The sequence below is a fragment of the Salvelinus alpinus genome, chromosome 19 (assembly GCF_045679555.1).
Source record: "Salvelinus alpinus chromosome 19, SLU_Salpinus.1, whole genome shotgun sequence".
NCBI classification, from domain to species: Eukaryota; Metazoa; Chordata; class Actinopteri; order Salmoniformes; family Salmonidae; genus Salvelinus; species Salvelinus alpinus.
The window spans coordinates 40,613,383-40,631,470 of NC_092104.1; the positions used below are offsets into that span (position 1 = coordinate 40,613,383).

General features: G+C 46.0%; 1 pseudogene; it reads right to left on the reverse strand.

Moving 5' to 3' along the window:
• Positions 1-4,164: 4,164 nt before the first annotated feature.
• On the reverse strand, positions 4,165-5,014 carry LOC139545864 (uncharacterized; annotated as a pseudogene).
• Positions 5,015-18,088: the final 13,074 nt, after the last annotated feature.

Below are 18,088 nucleotides of genomic sequence, written 5' to 3' on the forward strand. Positions count from 1 at the left end.
TCTCCCATCATGTTCATTACAGTTGCCTTACAAACTGGAATTAAAATAGATTTTTGAGGCGGTTGTATCATTTGATTTACACAACATGCCTACCACTTTGAAGATGCAAAATATTTGTAATTGTGAAACAAGCAAGAAATAAGACAAAAAAACTGAACTTGAGCATGCATAACTATTCACCCCCCAAAGTCAATACTTTGTAGAGCCACCTTTTGCAGCAATTACAGCTGCAAGTCTCTTGGGGTATGTCTCTATAAGCTTGGCACATCTAGCCACTGCAATTTTTGCCAATTTTTCAAGGCAAAACTGCTCCAGCACCTTCAAGTTGGATGGGTTCTGCTGGTGTACAGCAATCTTTAAGTCATACCACAGATTCTCAATTGGATTGAGGTCTGGAATTTTACTAGGCCATTCCAATACATTTAAATGTTTCCCCTTACACCACTCAGGTGTTGCTTTAGCAGTATGCCTAGGGTCATTGTCCTGCTGGAAGGTTAACCTCCGTCCCAGTCTCAACTCTCTGGAAGACTGGAACAGGTTTCCCTCAAGAATTTCCCTGTATTTAGCACCATCCATCACCCCTTCAATTTTGACCAGTTTCCCAGTCCCTGTCGATGAAAAACATCCCCACAGAATGATGCTGCCACCATGTGTGTTCTCGGGGTGATGAGAGGTGTTGGGTTTGCGCCAGACATAGCGTTTTCCTTGATGGACAAAAAGCTCAATTTTTGTCTCATCTGACCAGAGTACCTTCTTCGATATGTTTGGGGAGTCTCCCACATGCCTTTTGGCGAACACCAAAGATGTTTGCTATTTTTTTCTTTAACCTCTCTGCGAGTAAGGCTAGTTTGCTGAATTTCTACCTGTCTGATGTGCCCAAAGTAAACTGCCTGTTACTCAGGCCCAGAAGCTAGGATATGCATATAATAGAATTCGTATAATTGGATAGAAAACACTCTGAAGTTTCTAAAACTGTTAAAATAATGTCTGTGAGTATAACAGAACTGATATAGCAGGCGAAAACCAGAGGAAAATAGATCCGTTAAAAAAATATCTATATATATTTTTTTGGAGATCCGAATTACTTCCAATGCAATGCTATTGAAAGATCTAATTTCCGCCTCCCAGATTGCAATTCCTATGGCTTCCAGTAGATGTCAACAGTCTTTATTTTAGGCTTGTTTTTTTTAATGAAGAAGCATTTGTAGTCTTTCCAAGTTGAGCGTCAGGGCAAAAGTAGTCTTTTTGCGCTAGTGAACATGGGCGCGTTCTTCGTTCTTTTCCTTTGCTATTGAACATAGTAATCTCCGTCTGAAATGTTATTGTTTATTTAGATATTAGACAACCTGAGGATTAATAAAAAACATGCTTTGACTCGTTTGGACGAACTTTGCTGGTAACTTTTTGGAATCCTTTGTATGCATGTTGATGGACTGGATTATTGAATTCAAGGGCGCCAACTAAACAGCGTTTTTGGGATATAAAGAAGGACTTTATCGAACAAAACGACCATTCATTGTGTAGCTGGGACCCTTGGGATTGCAAACAGAGGAAGATCTTCAAAAGTAAGTGATTTATTTTATCGCTATTTGTTATTTCGTGACGCCTGTGCTGGTTTGGAAAATATGCTAATGTCAGGCGCTGTCCTCAGACAATCGAATGCTATGCTTTTACCGTAAAGCCTTTTTGAAATCTGACAACGCAGTTCGATTACCAAGATTCTAAGCTAAAGATTCATGTATGACACTTGTATTTTCATGAATGTTTAATATTACGATTTTGTATTTTGAATTTGGCGTGCTCCGATTTCACCGGATGTTGTCGAATTTGATCCCGCTAGCGGGATCTCCGCACTAAGTTAAGCAATGGCTTTTTTCTGGCCACTCTTCCGAAAAGCCCAGCTCTGTGGAATGTACGGCTTAAAGTGGTCCTATGGACAGATACTCCAATCTCCGCTGTGGAGCTTTGCAGCTCCTTCAGGGTTATCTTTGGTCTCTTTGTTGCCACTCTGATCAATGCCCTCCTTGCCTGGTCCATGAGTTTTGGTGGGCGACCCTCTCTAGGCAGGTTTGTTGTGGTACCATATTCTTTCCTTTTTTTAATAATGGATTTAATGGTGCTCCGTGGGATGTTCAAAGTTTCAGAAATGTTTTAATAACCCAACCCTGATCTGTACTTCTCCACAACTTTGTCCCTGACCTGTTTGGAGAGCTCCTTGGTCTTCATAGTGCCGCTTGCTTGGTGGTGCCGCTTGCTTAGTGGTGTTGCAGACTCTGGGGCCTTTCAGAACAGGTGTATATATACTGAGATCATGTGACAGATAATGTGACACTTAGATTGCACACAGGTGGACTTAATTTAACTAATTATGTGGCTTCTGGAGGTAATTTTGTTGCACCAGATCTTATTTAGGGGCTTCATAGCAAAGGACTGAATACATATGCACGCACCACTTTTCCGTAAAAAAAAACAAAAAAACATCTGAAGTTCTTTTTTCATTTCACTTCACCAATTTGGACTATTTTGTGTATGTCCATTACATGAAATCGAAATAAAAATCTATTTAAATTACAGGTTGTAATGCAACAAAATAGGAAAAACGCCAAGGGGGTGAATACTTTTGCTAGGCATTGTACATACAGCCTTGAAATAATTGGCCACTCTAATAACTTTACATATCTTGCATCAAATCAAATCAAATTGTATTTGTCACATGCGCTGAATACAACAAGTGTAGACTTTACCGTGAAATTGTCACGCCCTGACCTTAGTTTTCTATATTTCTGTATTATTTTGGTCTGGTCAGGGTGTGACGAGGGTGGGTATGTGTGTTTTTGTCTTGCATCTATGGGGATTTTGTATGTCTAGGTAATGTAGGTTTATGGTGGCCTGAATTGGTTCCCAATCAGAGTCTCTGATTGGGGATCCTATTTAGGTTGCCATTTTTCCATTTAGGTTTTTGTGGGTAGTTGTCTATGTGGAGTTGCATGTCAGCACTCAATCTATTTAGCTTCGTTTTTGTTACTTTGTTAGTTTGTTCAGTGTTCTTCCTTTATTAAAGAAAGAATGTATTCATATCACGCTGCGCCTTGGTCTCCTCAATACGACGGACGTGACAGAAATGCTTACTTACAAGCCCTTAACCAACAATGCAGTTCAGAAGAAGAAAATATTTACCAAGTAGACAAATAAAAAGTATAATAATATAATATATGCTTGGGGTGACTCAGTTACACCAGCTCTGTCAGGAGGAATTGGCCAAATTTACCCAACTTATTGTGGGAAGCTTGTGGAAGGTTACCCAAAACGTTAGACCCAAGTTAAACAATTTAAAGGCGATGCTACCAAATACTAATTGAGTGTATGTAAATTTCTGACTCACTGGGAATGTGATGAAATAAATAAAAGCTGAAATAAATCATTCTCTCTACTATTATTCTGACATTTCACTTTCTTAATATAAAGTGGTGATCCTAACTGACCTAAGACAGGACATTTTTACTAGGATTAAATGTCAGGAATTGTGAAAAACTGAGTTTAAATGTATTTGGCTAAGGTGTATGTAAACTTCCGACTTCAACTGTATTTATACATATGTATTCTTATCCCATCCCTTTACTTAGATTTGTGTGTATGAGGTAGTTGTTGTGGAATTGTTAGATTACTTGTTAGATATTGCTAGAACTAGAAGCACAAGCATTTCACTACACTCGCAATAACATCTGCTAACCATGTGTATGTGACCAATAAAATTAGATTTGATTTGAATGTGAAACGTATTTCTAGATGAAACAGTGACTCTATGATTTTGTGTGTTGTACATAGTCAATTGAAAATGTGCGTAGAGTTTTGAAACAACTGCTTTTTTGATTATCTGTTTTGAGTTTTGTACTAATGGACCCCATACTTGTGAAAAAAGCTATTACTAAGATAATGTTTATTGCCATTATGATTCAGAGGTTTTAAGTTACACATACATGATACACATGATGTGCATGTATGTATGCTGTGCATTGTTGATGTTATTGTTAAAAAACTCTACTGTTATTGCACACTTCAATGGTTTAAAATAGGGGATAGTGGGTCATTGAGATGCGTTTGGAAATGAGAAGCTTTGGGGAAATATTTATTCACAGAGCAGATGATGGAGCTATCTGAATGTGGTCACCAGGTGGGGGTGTTGTTTAAGCTATTTTTTTGTTACCACAGGAAATAGGATAAGATGCTGGTGACCAATAGCAAGAGTCCAGCAACACACATTCTTCACCTGGGCCTCCAAGTCCTGCTTCTGCCCAAAGTGGCACACAAAGCCTGTCTGCCAACAACAGAAAACATGATTAGATCCGAGGAGTTAGAATGCAAGATTCACAACAACAGCCACAACAGTACAACGTAACCACATTTTAAACTGTAGCCTAGTCTCACTATGCCAGTGAAGAACCTTGACCAGTGAACTTCCACCTTTGTGCCTAATCCACCTTTGTGGATTAGGCACAATCCACCTTTGTGCCTAATCTCTGGACAGATGACCCTCTCCACATAACCCCCCACACACTCCTTAAACTGAGGCACAATTCCGTCCATGCCGCTCTCGCACATACACAGACAGCACAGCGCTCCAGGCCAGGTCTCGCCGCCGTCCTCCGGGGGTTGGTGGGTGCAAAGTGCTCGTCTAGGATGGCGGTGAGCATGGGGCAGGCTGAGATCTCAGTCACATCCTGGAAGACGCGTGGCCAGCCCATGAAGAAGATGGGGAACCTAATGAGCAGCTGGTCCCCAGCATGGCGCAGGGCTGCTGCTGTGGCTGTAGGGGGTGGCCCTACGTGGCCGTCGGGCCCTGCGGTCACATAGTTGATGTAGTCATGTAACATCAGATAGGCCTCTCGTACCAGGGGGTCAGGCCTGTTTATACCACTCCTGCTCAATAGCCCCTCTGACTGATCCATCGCCTCTGGCTGACTGACTGCCTGTTGCAAATCACAAAGCTGTGACTTGCAAAAAAGCAGTGGTCCGGGCACAGATAAACAGTCCCTATGCCAAGTAGCCCTCATCCATCCTCTTAGTAATGGCAATCCCTAGTACAAGGCTAGAGATCCAGGCACCCTTGAAATAACTAAGAAATGATCAACAACTGCACTGCACATGCTGACCAACAGTGGGTAAAAAACATGTAGCTACCAAAATAATCTTGGCAAATCTCTAACTCCCTAATTTGTTAGACTAATGTCATATTATACATATTGTACAATATTTGAATATACCATATCCTCAAATGTCAACTAGTACAGCAAATGTGCCCGTGTCCAATTAACAACACTAGCAATCGTCAGATAAAGCATTTACAACTCACCCCTTCCTTTCCACCAAAACACAAGCGGTACCAAGACATACACACACCAACAAAAAAAAGGAAAAAGAGGAACAGCTGACGGAATAACAGCGGGACCAGAGCAGTCTGTAGTTCAATAGGAGTAGGTCACCACCGGCTCGGCTCGCTGCTGCCTTTAACCAGGCTAAATTTAGAGGCCTTGTTGGAAAATGACACTGAGCTCCTACCTCATATGCACAATCATCAACCCTCTGACACACAGCCCCGTTCCAACACAAGCCGAGTTAAATATAGATCATAGAGAGTATGTGGCTCAGTGTAGAAACAGGTTAGCGTTAACAGTCTGTGAGTTCCTGTCGACCGGTGAAGACAGACAGAAGGGGCAGGCCATAATAAATTCAATGATTACTTGATAGGTTTCATCTTTCACTGAGCTATTGCCTTTGAAACCCATTCAGAGATGTTTATTTTGGGATTCTGCCCTCATCAAAACCAGAGATCATAATTTGATGTTGTGCTGCTTTACAAAGACGTTCCATTATACCATTTTAGCTCTGGAATATGTATCCTGGAAGCTTGTTATTGATGTTTGATTGTGCTATTTTAATTTAGAGATCTGTGATCAATCTCTGCAACACACGCACGTGCGCACACACAGTATTACAATAAACATACATGCACAATCCCACTCTTTCTCATACAGACATAGTGTAGAATGTGCTTCTTCCAGTCTGTCAGTAATGTGTGTGATGCTAGTCAGGGGAATGTGGTGAGGAGGCATAGGCTTTAGGAGCTTGGTGCTGCTAAAGGCTTTGCACTACTGACCATTGTTTTCGTCCAATGGGAGTCTGCCAATCTACACATCCATTCCTCCACCTAGGGATATAGGAACAATGCTGCCCAGTGAAGTGCAAGGCAATATTCACATGCAAGCACTGGGACTTCCACTAGGGTACAGTGCTGTGTCACTGAACAGATTTTAGGCTTGTGAGTTGCAGTCAGTATTTGTTTGAACTGAAAATTATGGTTTTGGAATACTGTAGATTTGTTATTTATGATTGAAATAACAGAGATCAGGAAATGGTTTACTTTGTACTCTGTGCCCTACAGCTCTGTCTATACAACCTGTTTACACTATGGCCTAGGCACCAGAGATATGGAAACAACAATAATAATCTTTAACACATTTTCAAGCAATTTGGGTTTCTAGACATTTCTAGTGATTATGCATATTGCAGTCAAGTGATTGTTGTTTTAAAGAGACGAAAAGCAGGGTGTTGTTATTGCTACAGTGTATGGTTTCATGACACACTCGTTAAATGTTTGTGTGTGGATCTCCACTGGCATGTGAGTGTTAACTATCTATTTACACTTTAATCTGATGGAGCACTCGGGGACCAATCAAATGCACTCAACATGACATTTACTACTGTTTACTCCACTGATTAATAATCTACGACAAAGACATGCTCAAGTGGCACCAGTAGCAGCTCTGTGTGTTTGCCCATCTGGTACATACATTGGGAATGTGCATGCAGAAGTAGATATGGAAAACCCCAAGAACCCTCATCCACCCCCATAGATAGATGCGAGAGAGAGAGAGAGAGAGAGAGAGAGAGAGAGAGAGAGAGAGAGAGAGAGAGAGAGAGAGAGAGAGAGAGAGAGAGAGAGAGAGAGAGAAAGAGAGAGAGAGAGAGAGAGAGAGAGAGAGAGAGAGAGAGAGAGAGAGAGAGAGAGAGAGAGAGAGAGAGAGAGAGAGAGAGAGAGAGAGAGAGAGAGAGAGAAAGAGAGCTGAATTGCGGGTGCAACATATTTTCTGAATATCAAAATGAGAAAATGTTCTAACATTACAGTGAGTGTGTAACATGGCTACCCTCTCCTCATAGAGGAGTCCGGGTGCAGGGGAAGTGACATCGTTGATAGTACCTGCTATCAGGGCTCTCATATGTTCATGTGGCAACATCTGCAGGGGGGAACTTTCTGTCTAGAGTTTTACTGTAGGCTACGGGGCCCTTTGAAGTTGGTTCAGTCGCAGACAGGGAAAGCAAAGTGTTTAAACAGATGACAGAAAATACACTCTGACAGTTTCATCTGACAAGCTGATTACAAGTGAACTGCTTCCCAACGCCAGCTTTAGTCGGAAGCTAAAGTAGTAGAGAGTATGTGAGTATGTTACGTACTGCAGTTTCTTTGACCTTGGTAAAACAAGGATTTTTACTGTTTAGTCTTTCTCATACAGTACATCTTACACCTGATTGAGTGTAAAAACTGTCTCCTCCTTTTCCAAAAGAATCACAGGATATTGTGGAAACACCCTGCAAGTTATGCCCTTTAGATGGTAGATTCCTCTTGTGAAGTCTGCAGAAACACAAACTGTTTTTGCCCTATTCATTAGGACAATATACTTAATCCATCCTGTCTGTCTGTTATCTTTAAATCCGTAAGTACGTGTATATATCAGTGTTCAGGAAGTTTCTTATCAATACCTACAGAGAACTTGAAACAATTGGACGTTTTTTACCTTTTCTATAAAAACACTCTGCTCAATATAAATCTGCAAGGTGACTGAGAAAGGTAAAATGAGACACACAAATGAAAAAACACCCCCTCTTTACCTTTATCCACCCACCCCCACTCAAACAACCACACAACTGATGCTGATCTTCCCGCCTCTATTGTGTGAGCCTCCAATCCCCCTCACAGAGGGGGGGCTTGGCGGAAAGATGAGGAAATTGCTCTGATTTTGCCGGTAATTGAAAACACCTATACCACCCTGTGTCCCTATCTCTACCTGACCTCAAACATCCCCACCCCTCTACCTCCCATGTTACTGCCTTTTATTCCAAAGCAGTCTTAATGGCTCACATACCCCAACCTGTCCTCTGTCTCCCACCGGACTGAATTGATGCAAACGATTGGGGCCCATTTAGTGTCTGGAGGAGAGGTGACCCATTTGTGCTGTGTGCCCTGCTGTCTCCCACCCCACCTACATTCCCCCAATTGCAGGTATTGATGCTCCGCCATTGTTTCCCCCTCTGCCCAGGGGGTAGAGTGGTTTGGAGGAAATTGGGGGACCCCTCAGGCGTAGATGGCGTTTATTGATTTCTGCCTTCCCTTCCTATTTTTCTTTTCAGATACCAAGCCAAATCTGAGGAGGTGTTTGCAGTTAAGTGGCATCATTCTGGGTTCTGTACTGTAGATGCAGAAGCCACATTTTCTTCATGCTGGGACGATGACAATAGAGAGATGAATGTGTCTTTCTGAATGGTTGTCTGTCTGTGATCGCTGTCTGACTGGGTCTCTGTGCTTCTGAAGTTAACTTCAACACTCTTCTCATTTGTCTTCATAAAGGTTTTTATTTTTATTTTTTAATTTCACCTTTATTTAACCAGGTAAGCTAGTTGAGAACAAATTCTCATTTACAACTGCAACCTGGCCAAGATAAAGCAAAGCAGTGCGACACAAACAACAACGCAGAGTTACACATGGAATAAACAAGCGTACAAGTCAATAACACAATAGAAAAAAATAAAGTCTATATAGGGTGTGTGCAAATGGCGTGAGGAGGTAAGGCAACAAATAGGCCATAGTAGCGAAGTAATTACAATTTAGCAAATTAACACTGGGGTGATAGATGAGCAGATGGTGATGTGCAAGTAGAAATACTGGTGTGCAAAAGAGCAGAAAAGTAAATAAAAACAATATGGGGATGAGGTAGGTAGATTGGGTGGGCTATTTACAGATGGGCTATGTACAGCTGCAGCGATCGGTTAGCTGCTCAGATAGCTGATGTTTGAAGTTAGTGAGAGAAATAAAAGTCTCCAGCTTTAGCGATTTTTGCAATTCGTTCCAGTCATTGGCAGCAGAGAACTGGAAGGAAAGGCTGCCAAAGGAGGTGTTGGCTTTGGGGATGACCAGTGAGATATACCTGCTGGAGCGGTGCTACGGAGGGGTGTTGTTATCGTGACCAGTGAGCTGAGATAAGGCGGAACTTTACCTAGCATAGACTTATAGATGACCTGGAGCCAGTGGGTCTGGTGACGAATATGTAGCGAGGGCCAACCGACTAGAGCATACAGGTCGCAGTGGTGGGTGGTATAAGGGTATGCTGGTGAACATTATACAAGTTAATTGTCACGCCCTGACCTTAGAGATCCTTTTTATTCTCTATTTTGGTTAGGTCAGGGTGTGACTAGGGTGGGCAATCTATGTGTTCTATTTCTTTGTTGGCCGGGTATGGTTCCCAATCAGAGGCAGCTGTCTATCGTTGTCTCTGATTGGGGATCATACTTAGGCAGCCTGTTTTCCACCTTAGTTTGTGGGATCTTGATTTTGTTAGTTGCTGTATAGCCTGCAGAACTTTACATTCCTTTTTAATTTTGTTGGGTTTTGGTGTTCATTTTAAATTAAAAGTAAGATGTTCACCTACCACGCTGCACCTTGGTCTAATTCATCTAACGAGCGTAACATTAATATTCCCTGAGTATAGCAAACATTAGGAACATCTTCCTAATATTGAGTTGCACCCCCCCCCCCCCCCCCTTGGCCTCAGAACAGCCTCAATTCATTGGGGCATGGACTCAACATGGTGTCCAAAGCGTTCCACAGGGATGCTGGCCCATTTTGACTCCAAAACTTCCACCAGTTGTGTCAAGTTGACTGGATGTCTTTTGGGTGGTGGACCATTCTTGATATACACAGGAAACTGTAGAGCAGAAAACCCTGGCACCTACTAACATACCCGTTTCAAAGCACTTAAATCTTTTGTCTTTCCCATTCACCCTCTGAATGGCACACATACACAATCCATGTCTTAGTTGTCTCCTCCCCTTCATCTGAACTGTTTGAAGTGGATTTAACAAGTGACATCAATAAGAGATCATAGCATTCACCTGGTCAGTCTATTTCATGGAAAGAGCAGGTGTGCTTAATGTCTTGTATACTCAGTGTTTAATATTGGTGATGTCAGTGGAGACTGCTGAGGGGAGGACAGCTCATAATAATGGCTGGAATGGAGTCCATGGAATGGCATCAACCACATAGAAACCACATGTTTGATGTGTTTGATACCATTACATTGACTCCATTCCAGCCATTATTATGAGCCATCCCACCCTCAGCAGCCTCCACTGGGTGATGTATGCATCTCAGATATGTTGAGTTCTATGGAGGACGGTAAATTTTGTGGATAGAATACAGTGTTGAGGTCAAGGTCAGGTTAAGGTAGAGTGGGTGTTGAGCTTCCTAAAGTGGTCAACTTTTATCCAAGTGTTCTCTATCTATTAGCCTGCATTAGCAGTTAGATCCATTGGACCAACCAGCTCTAAACCTCTCCTTCACCTCCTAAGCCATTCCAAACCTGGATGAATTTAGCAAGCTATTAAAATGTAAAACAATCTCTATCAATGTGCTAGGACCTGGGCATACAGAAATAGAGCTGAGAGGATGTTCTGTTCATTGTTGTGAAGGAGGGGTGAGAGTTGACTCTCCTGTGGAATATGAGCTGCCTCTCCATACCAATAACTGCCTCTCACTGTCAGACCTGTGACATGATGAGAGCTCACCCACTGGAATATGTATCAGTCTCAACTAGCATTCTCTGCCTGCTCTTCACCACATTAACATGTTCACACACACACACACACACGCACACGCACACGCACACGCACACGCACACGCACACACACACACACACACACACACACACACACACACACACACACACACACACACACACACACACACACACACACACTCTCTCTCTCTCTCTCTCGCTCTCTCTCACACACGCACCCACACAGTCAAGGACAAGGGGGATATGTGTGAGTACCTGCTATCTGTATTTGAGATAATGAGATAAAAATTCTAATTGTGTAAGACAAAGAACTAGCAGAGTGCTGCATTAGTAGATGCTTACCAAAACACCAAAGTAATTACATGAATTTAGATTAGGTTTTTATTTTTCATTTTTCAGTTACTCTCACAGTTTTGTTTCTCACCTCCATATTTTTGTGCATTCCCAAATGAACTACTGCTTGCTTTTTGCCCTTTAATCCTTCCTATCGATCATATAGGCCAGAGGTTCCCAAACATTCAACCTCCAGCTGCGTAGCCCCTCTAGCACGAGAGTCAGCGCATTCTCAAATGTTGTTTTTTGCCATCATTGTAAGCCTGCCACACACACACTATACGATACATTTATTACATATAAGAATGTGTCTGAGTTTTTGTCACAACCCGGCTCGTGGGAAGTGACAAAGATCTCTTATAGGACGAGGGCACATATAATAATATAATAATCATCAATCATTTTGCTCTTTATTTAGCCATCTTACATATAAAACCTTATTTGTTCATAAAAAATTGTGAATAACTGTAACGCTCGTCGGAAGGATGAGACCAAGGTGCAGCGGGGTACGTGTTCATGATACTTTATTAAATCCGAACTCCAAACAAAACAACAAAAGAACACTGAACGTCACGTTCCGTAGGCTACGCAGAGCTAACAAAAAAACAACATCCCACAACCTAAGGTGGCAAAACATGCTGCCTAAGAATGATTCCCAATCAGAGACAACGATAGACAGCTGTCCCTGATTGAAAACCATACCCCGGCCAAAACATAGAAACCCAAATCATAGAAATAAAGAACATAGAATGCCCACCCAAATCACACCCTGACCAAACCAAATAGAGACATAAAAAGGCTCTCTAAGGTCAGGGCATGACAATAACTCCCCACAGGTTAATGAGAAGGGTGTGCTTGAAAGGAAGCACAAAACTCTGCAATGTTGGGTTGTATTGGAGAGTGTCTCAGTCTTAAATCATTTTCCACACGCAGTCTGAGCCTGTATTTAGTTTATATGCTAGTGAGTGCAGAGAAATCACTCTCACATAGGTACGTGGTTGCAAAGGGCATCAGTGTCTTAACAACGCAATTTGCTTAGGCAGGATACTCTGAGCGCAGCCTTATCCAGAAATTGGCAGTGGCTTCTGATTAAATTCAATTTTCACAGAACCGCTTGTTGCAATTTCGACGAGGCTCTCTTGTTCAGCTCCCGCAGCGCGCCGACCCCGACCTCGAGGGCGACCCGGAGGGCGAGGAGCAGGGCGATCCGGGTGGAGGCGGTGAAAGTCCCTCAAGAGGGAAGGATCCAAAATGTCCCCCACCGGTACCCAGCACCTCTCCTCCGGACCGTACCCCTCCCAGTCCACGAGGTACTGCAGGCCCCTCACCCGGCGTCTCGAGTCCAGAATAGCTCGTACCGTGTACGCCGGGGACTCCTCGATGTCAAGAGGGGGCGGAGGGACCTCCGGCACCTCACCTTCCTGAAGGGGACCAGCTACCACCGGCCTGAGGAGAGACACATGAAACGAGGGGTTAATACGATAGTAAGAGGGAAGTTGCAATCTATAACACATCTCGTTTATCCTCCTCAGGACTTTAAATGGCCCCACACACTGCGGCCCCAGCTTCCGGCAGGGCAGTCGGAGGGGCAGGTTTCGGGCCGAGAGCCAGACCCTGTCCCCTGGTGCAAACACAGGGGCCTCACTGCGGTGGCGGTCAGCGCTCTTCTTCTGCCGTTCACTGGCCTGCTGAAGAGAGTCCTGGACTGCACGCCAGGTCTCCCTAGAGCGCTGTACCCACTCCTCCACCGCAGGAGCTTCGGTCTGACTCTGATGCCACGGAGCCAGGACCGGCTGGTAGCCCAGCACGCATTGAAATGGCGATATGTTCGTGGAGGAGTGACGGAGTGAGTTCTGCGCCAACTCCGCCCATGGGACGTACCTCGCCCATTCTCCTGGCCGGTCCTGGCAATACGACCTCAGAAACCTACCCACTTCCTGGTTTACTCTTTCCACCTGCCCATTACTTTCGGGGAGATAACCAGAGGTCAGGCTGACCGAGACCCCCATACGCTCCATAAACGCCCTCCAAACACGGGACGTGAACTGGGGACCTCGATCAGATACGATATCCTCCGGCACTCCGCAGTCTGTAGGGCCGTAGGGAGACCAGGCAATGGGAGGAGACGGCAGGACTTAGAGAACCGATCCACAACGACCAGAATGGTGGTGTTCCCCTGAGATGGGGGAAGATCATTCAGAAAGTCCACCGATAGATGAGACCAGGGCCGTTGTGGAACAGGGAGGGGCTGTAACTTCCCTCTAGGCAGGTGCCTAGGAGCCTTACTCTGCGCGCACACCGAACAGGAGGAGATATAAAGCCTCACGTCCTTAGCTAAGGTGGGCCACCAGTATTTACCCCTAAGACCACGCACCGTCCTCGCAATCCCCGGATGACCTGAAGAAGGTAGTGTGTGAGCCCACCGAATCAATTGATCACGAACACCAAGCCTGAGGCCGGTCGGACACTGTGAGGGCGCAGGTTCCAACCGCAACGCCCGCTCGATATCCGCGTCCACCTCCCATACCACCGGAGCCACCAGCTTAGAAGCTGGAAGGATGGGAGTTGGATCGATGGACCGGTCCTCAGTGTCATAGAGACGGGACAGCGCGTCGGCCTTAGTGTTAAGAGACCCTGGTCGATAAGAGATGGTAAATCTAAATCGGGTAAAGAACATGGCCCACCTAGCCTGACGCGGATTCAGTCTCCTCGCCGCCCGGATATACTCCAGATTGCGGTGGTCAGTCCAGATGAGGAAAGGGTGTTTAGCCCCCTCAAGCCAGTGTCTCCACACCTTCAGGGCTTTTACCATAGCTAGCAACTCCTGGTCCCCCACATCATAGTTCCGCTCCGCCGGATCCAGCTTCTTAGAAAAGAAAGCGCAGGGGCGGAGCTTCGGTGGCGTACCCGAGCGCTGTGACAGCACGGCTCCAACCCCAGCCTCGGACGCATCCACCTCCACTATGAATGCTAACGAAGGGTCCGGATGCGCCAACACGGGCGAGTCAGTAAACAGAGCCTTCAGCTGGCTGAAAGCTCTATCTGCCTCGGCCGACCAACGTAAACGCACCGGCCCCCCCTTCAGCAGTGAGGTAATAGGCGCCGCCACTTGGCCAAAACCCCGGATAAACCTCCGGTAGTAATTGGCAAACCCTAAAAACCGCTGCACCTCCTTTACCGTGGTCGGAGTCGGCCAATTACGCACGGCGTTAACGCGGTCACACTCCATCACCACCCCCGAGGTGGAAATGCGATAACCCAGGAAGGAAACTGCTCGTTTGGAGAACACACATTTCTCAGCCTTGACGTATAGGTCATGCTCCAGCAGTCGCCCAAGTACCTTGCGCACCAGGGAGACATGCGCGGCGCGTGTGGCAGAATAGATCAAGATGTCATCAATGTATACCACCACACCCTGCCCATGCAGGTCCCTGAGAATCTCATCGACAAAGGATTGAAAAACGGCTGGAGCATTCTTTAACCCATACGGCATGACGAGGTACTCATAGTGGCCTGATGTGGTACTAAACGCTGTTTTCCACTCGTCTCCCTCCCGAATACGCACCAGATTATACGCGCTCCTGAGATACAATTTTGTGAAAAAACGCGCTCCGTGGAATGATTCCACCGCCGTAGCGATGAGAGGTAGCGGATAACTAAATCCCACTGTGATCAAATTTAGACCTCGATAGTCAATGCACGGACGCAGTCCTCCCTCCTTTTTCTTCACAAAAAAGAAACTCGAGGAGACAGGTGACATGGAGGGCCGAATGAACCCCTGTCTCAGAGTTTCCGTGATATATGTCTCCATAGCCAACGTCTCCTCCTGAGACAGTGGGTACACGTGACTCCTGGGAAGTGCAGCGTTCTCCTGGAGGTTTATCACGCAATCCCCCTGTCGATGGGGTGGTAATTTGGTCGCCTTTATTTTACAAAAAGCGATCGCCAAATCGGCATATTCTGGGGGGATACGCACAGTGGAAACCTGGTCTGGACTCTCCACCGACGTGGCACCGATGGAAACTCCTATACATCTACCTGAACACTCCTCTGACCACCCCTGAAGAGCCCCCTGTCTCCAGGAAATGAGGGGATTGTGACTAGCCAACCAGGGAATCCCCAACACCACTGGAAACGCAGGTGAATCAATAAGGTAGAAACTGATCCGCTCCCTATGATTCCCCTGCGTTACCATGTCCAGCGGTATCGTGGCCTCCCTGACCAGCCCTGACCCTAACGGTCGGCTATCTAAGGAGTGCACGGGGAAAGGTGGGTCTATCTGCACTAACGGAATACCCAATTTACGGGCGAGTCCGCGATCCATAAAACTCCCAGCTGCGCCTGAATCGACTAGCGCCTTATGCTGGAGAGAGGGAAAAAACGCAGGGAAGAAAATAAACAAAAACATGTGACCGACAGGGAGCTCTGGGTGAGTTTGGTGCCTACTCACCTGGGGTGGCCGAGAAGTGTTCCGCCTGCCATCTCGACTCCCTGACTGACTCCTCCAGCACCGGTCCGAAGTGTGTCCTCTCCGGCCGCAGTAGGTGCAGGAGGAGCCTCCTCCGCCGGTCCCCCTAGATGCAGCTCCTCCCAACTCCATCGGAGTTGGAGCGGGAGGGCTGGGAGGTGGAACTGACAGGACCCCCTCTGAACGCCCGCGGGCAGCTAGCAGGTTGTCCAGTCGTATCGACATGTCAATGAGCTCGTCGAGGGAGAGTGTAGTGTCCCGACAAGCTAGCTCCCGACGGACGTCCTCCCGAAGGCTACATTGGTAGTGGTCCATCAGGGCCCTGTCATTCCACCCCGCACCAGCAGCCAAGGTCCGGAACTCCAAGGCGAAGTCTTGCGCACTCCTCGTCTCCTGTCTGAGGTGGAAAAGTCGCTCACCCACCGCTCGGCCCTCCTGAGGGTGGTCAAATACGGCCCGAAAGCGGCGGGTGAACTCTGGGTAGTGGTCCCGAGCCGAGTCTGGGCCGTTCCATACACCGTTGGCCCATTCCAGGGCTCTACCCGTCAGACAGGAGATGAGGAGGCTAACACTCTCCTCTCCCAAGGGAGTCGGACGAACGGTAGCCAGGTAGAGCGCCAGCTGGAGCAAAAACCCCTGGCACCCAGCCGCCGCTCCATCGTATTCCCTCGGGGGCGCGAGACGCAACGCGCCGGAACCAGACGACGACGTGGAAGGAGTGGGTTGCGTCGTCTGTGGAGGAGCTGGGGTAGATGTCGGGAGACCACTCCTCTCCCATCGCTCCATCCTCTCCATCATCAGGTCCATCGCCGAACCGATCCTATGAAGGACGGCGGTGTGATGGAGGACACGCTCCTCCATCGATGGAAGAGGAGTGGTCGCTGCTCCTGCTGACTCCATGCTTTGGGTGCGGGCTTCTGTCACAATTCCAATAGTGGTGATGAAGGAGTCAGGCGCAGAGAGCAGGGTAGTGAGAATTCAAGTGGATTTAATATTCCAAAAGAATAACGAGACGGCTACGCCACACATATAAGGGCGCGTCAAGTACAGTCCAAAACAAACAGGACAAAATCCACATGGAACAGACACCACAAGAAAATACGACACCACAAACAGAAAAACAAGCCTGCACAAAAGTCGGCGGGCCAACTGGGTTTAAATAGCCCACAATAAACCTAAACACAAAACAGGTGCAACAAATCAGACAAAACTAAATGAAACAGAAAAGGGGATCGGTGGCAGCTAGTAGGCCGGAGACGACGACCGCCGAGCGCCGCCCGAACGGGAAGAGGCACCATCTTCAGCGGGATTCGTAACAGCTGAACACTAGACAGTTTGTTTAATTAGATTTTTGGCAGTGAAACGAGGCTACTCAGGCGAGAAAAAAACATCACCCAAATGTATAGCCCCGTTGGAAAATCTAAATGGACTGTTTGAAAATGTGAATCACATTTTTATTTGGCGTACCCCCGACAGCATTGTGCGTGCCCCTGGTGGTACCCCCAGTGTGGGAATAGTCGATATAGGGCATCACATTACAATGCATAAAAATGGAGGTTTAGCCCAGTTCCAGGCCTATCACCCGAGTTAAATTATAGTTAGTGAGGGAATTCAAGGGCTATTTAAAGTTTAGCTGCTCTCAACTCCAACCTACAGGTACTGTAGCCTCCCTGACACTACCACAGAACTAGGAGCCAGGGTGCATGGAGCTCAGCTCACAGGGAGTATAAAGACCACATTCACTTTGTATTTACTTTATGGATCCCTCCCATGGGGCATGTCCACAGCCTAAAGGCATATTAAGAACTATGTGTATGAGACAAGCTGCATCCGTTTACACTTGACACTTTGACAGTTTGAGCTATTCTGAGACAGAGCCGGCTCCAGGCATAAGACACATAAGCAGTGACTTAGGGCCCCCGGCTGCTAGGGGGCCCCCGACCCCAAAGTAAAAGAAACTCAGTCGGGGTCTCAACTTACTGACGAGAGTAGTAGAATACACAAGGTGCACATTCGAAATTTGGTTGTGCACCATCAGTTTCTCTCTTGTTTTGTCTGTCACTGACAGTCACTCAATTAGCTATGTCAGCTAACAATTTGTAGATTGGTAAATTAGTCAAACCAGTTATCTAAACTTGTAGCAATCATGGCCGAATACCAACCGGGCATGTAGGGCACGTGCCCAGGGGTCCTGACCTCCAGGGGGCCCTCATTGATTGTATTAGTCACTCTCACTCAGATATCATTAACATGGCATAAGTCATGGCAAAATGTGTATAATTGCTGGAAATTCTCTTTAAACCTGCTAAAATCTCTCTCCACCCCATGCAAAAATGGGTAGAGTTGCTGGAAATCAGCTTTAAAACTGCAAAAATGTCTCTCT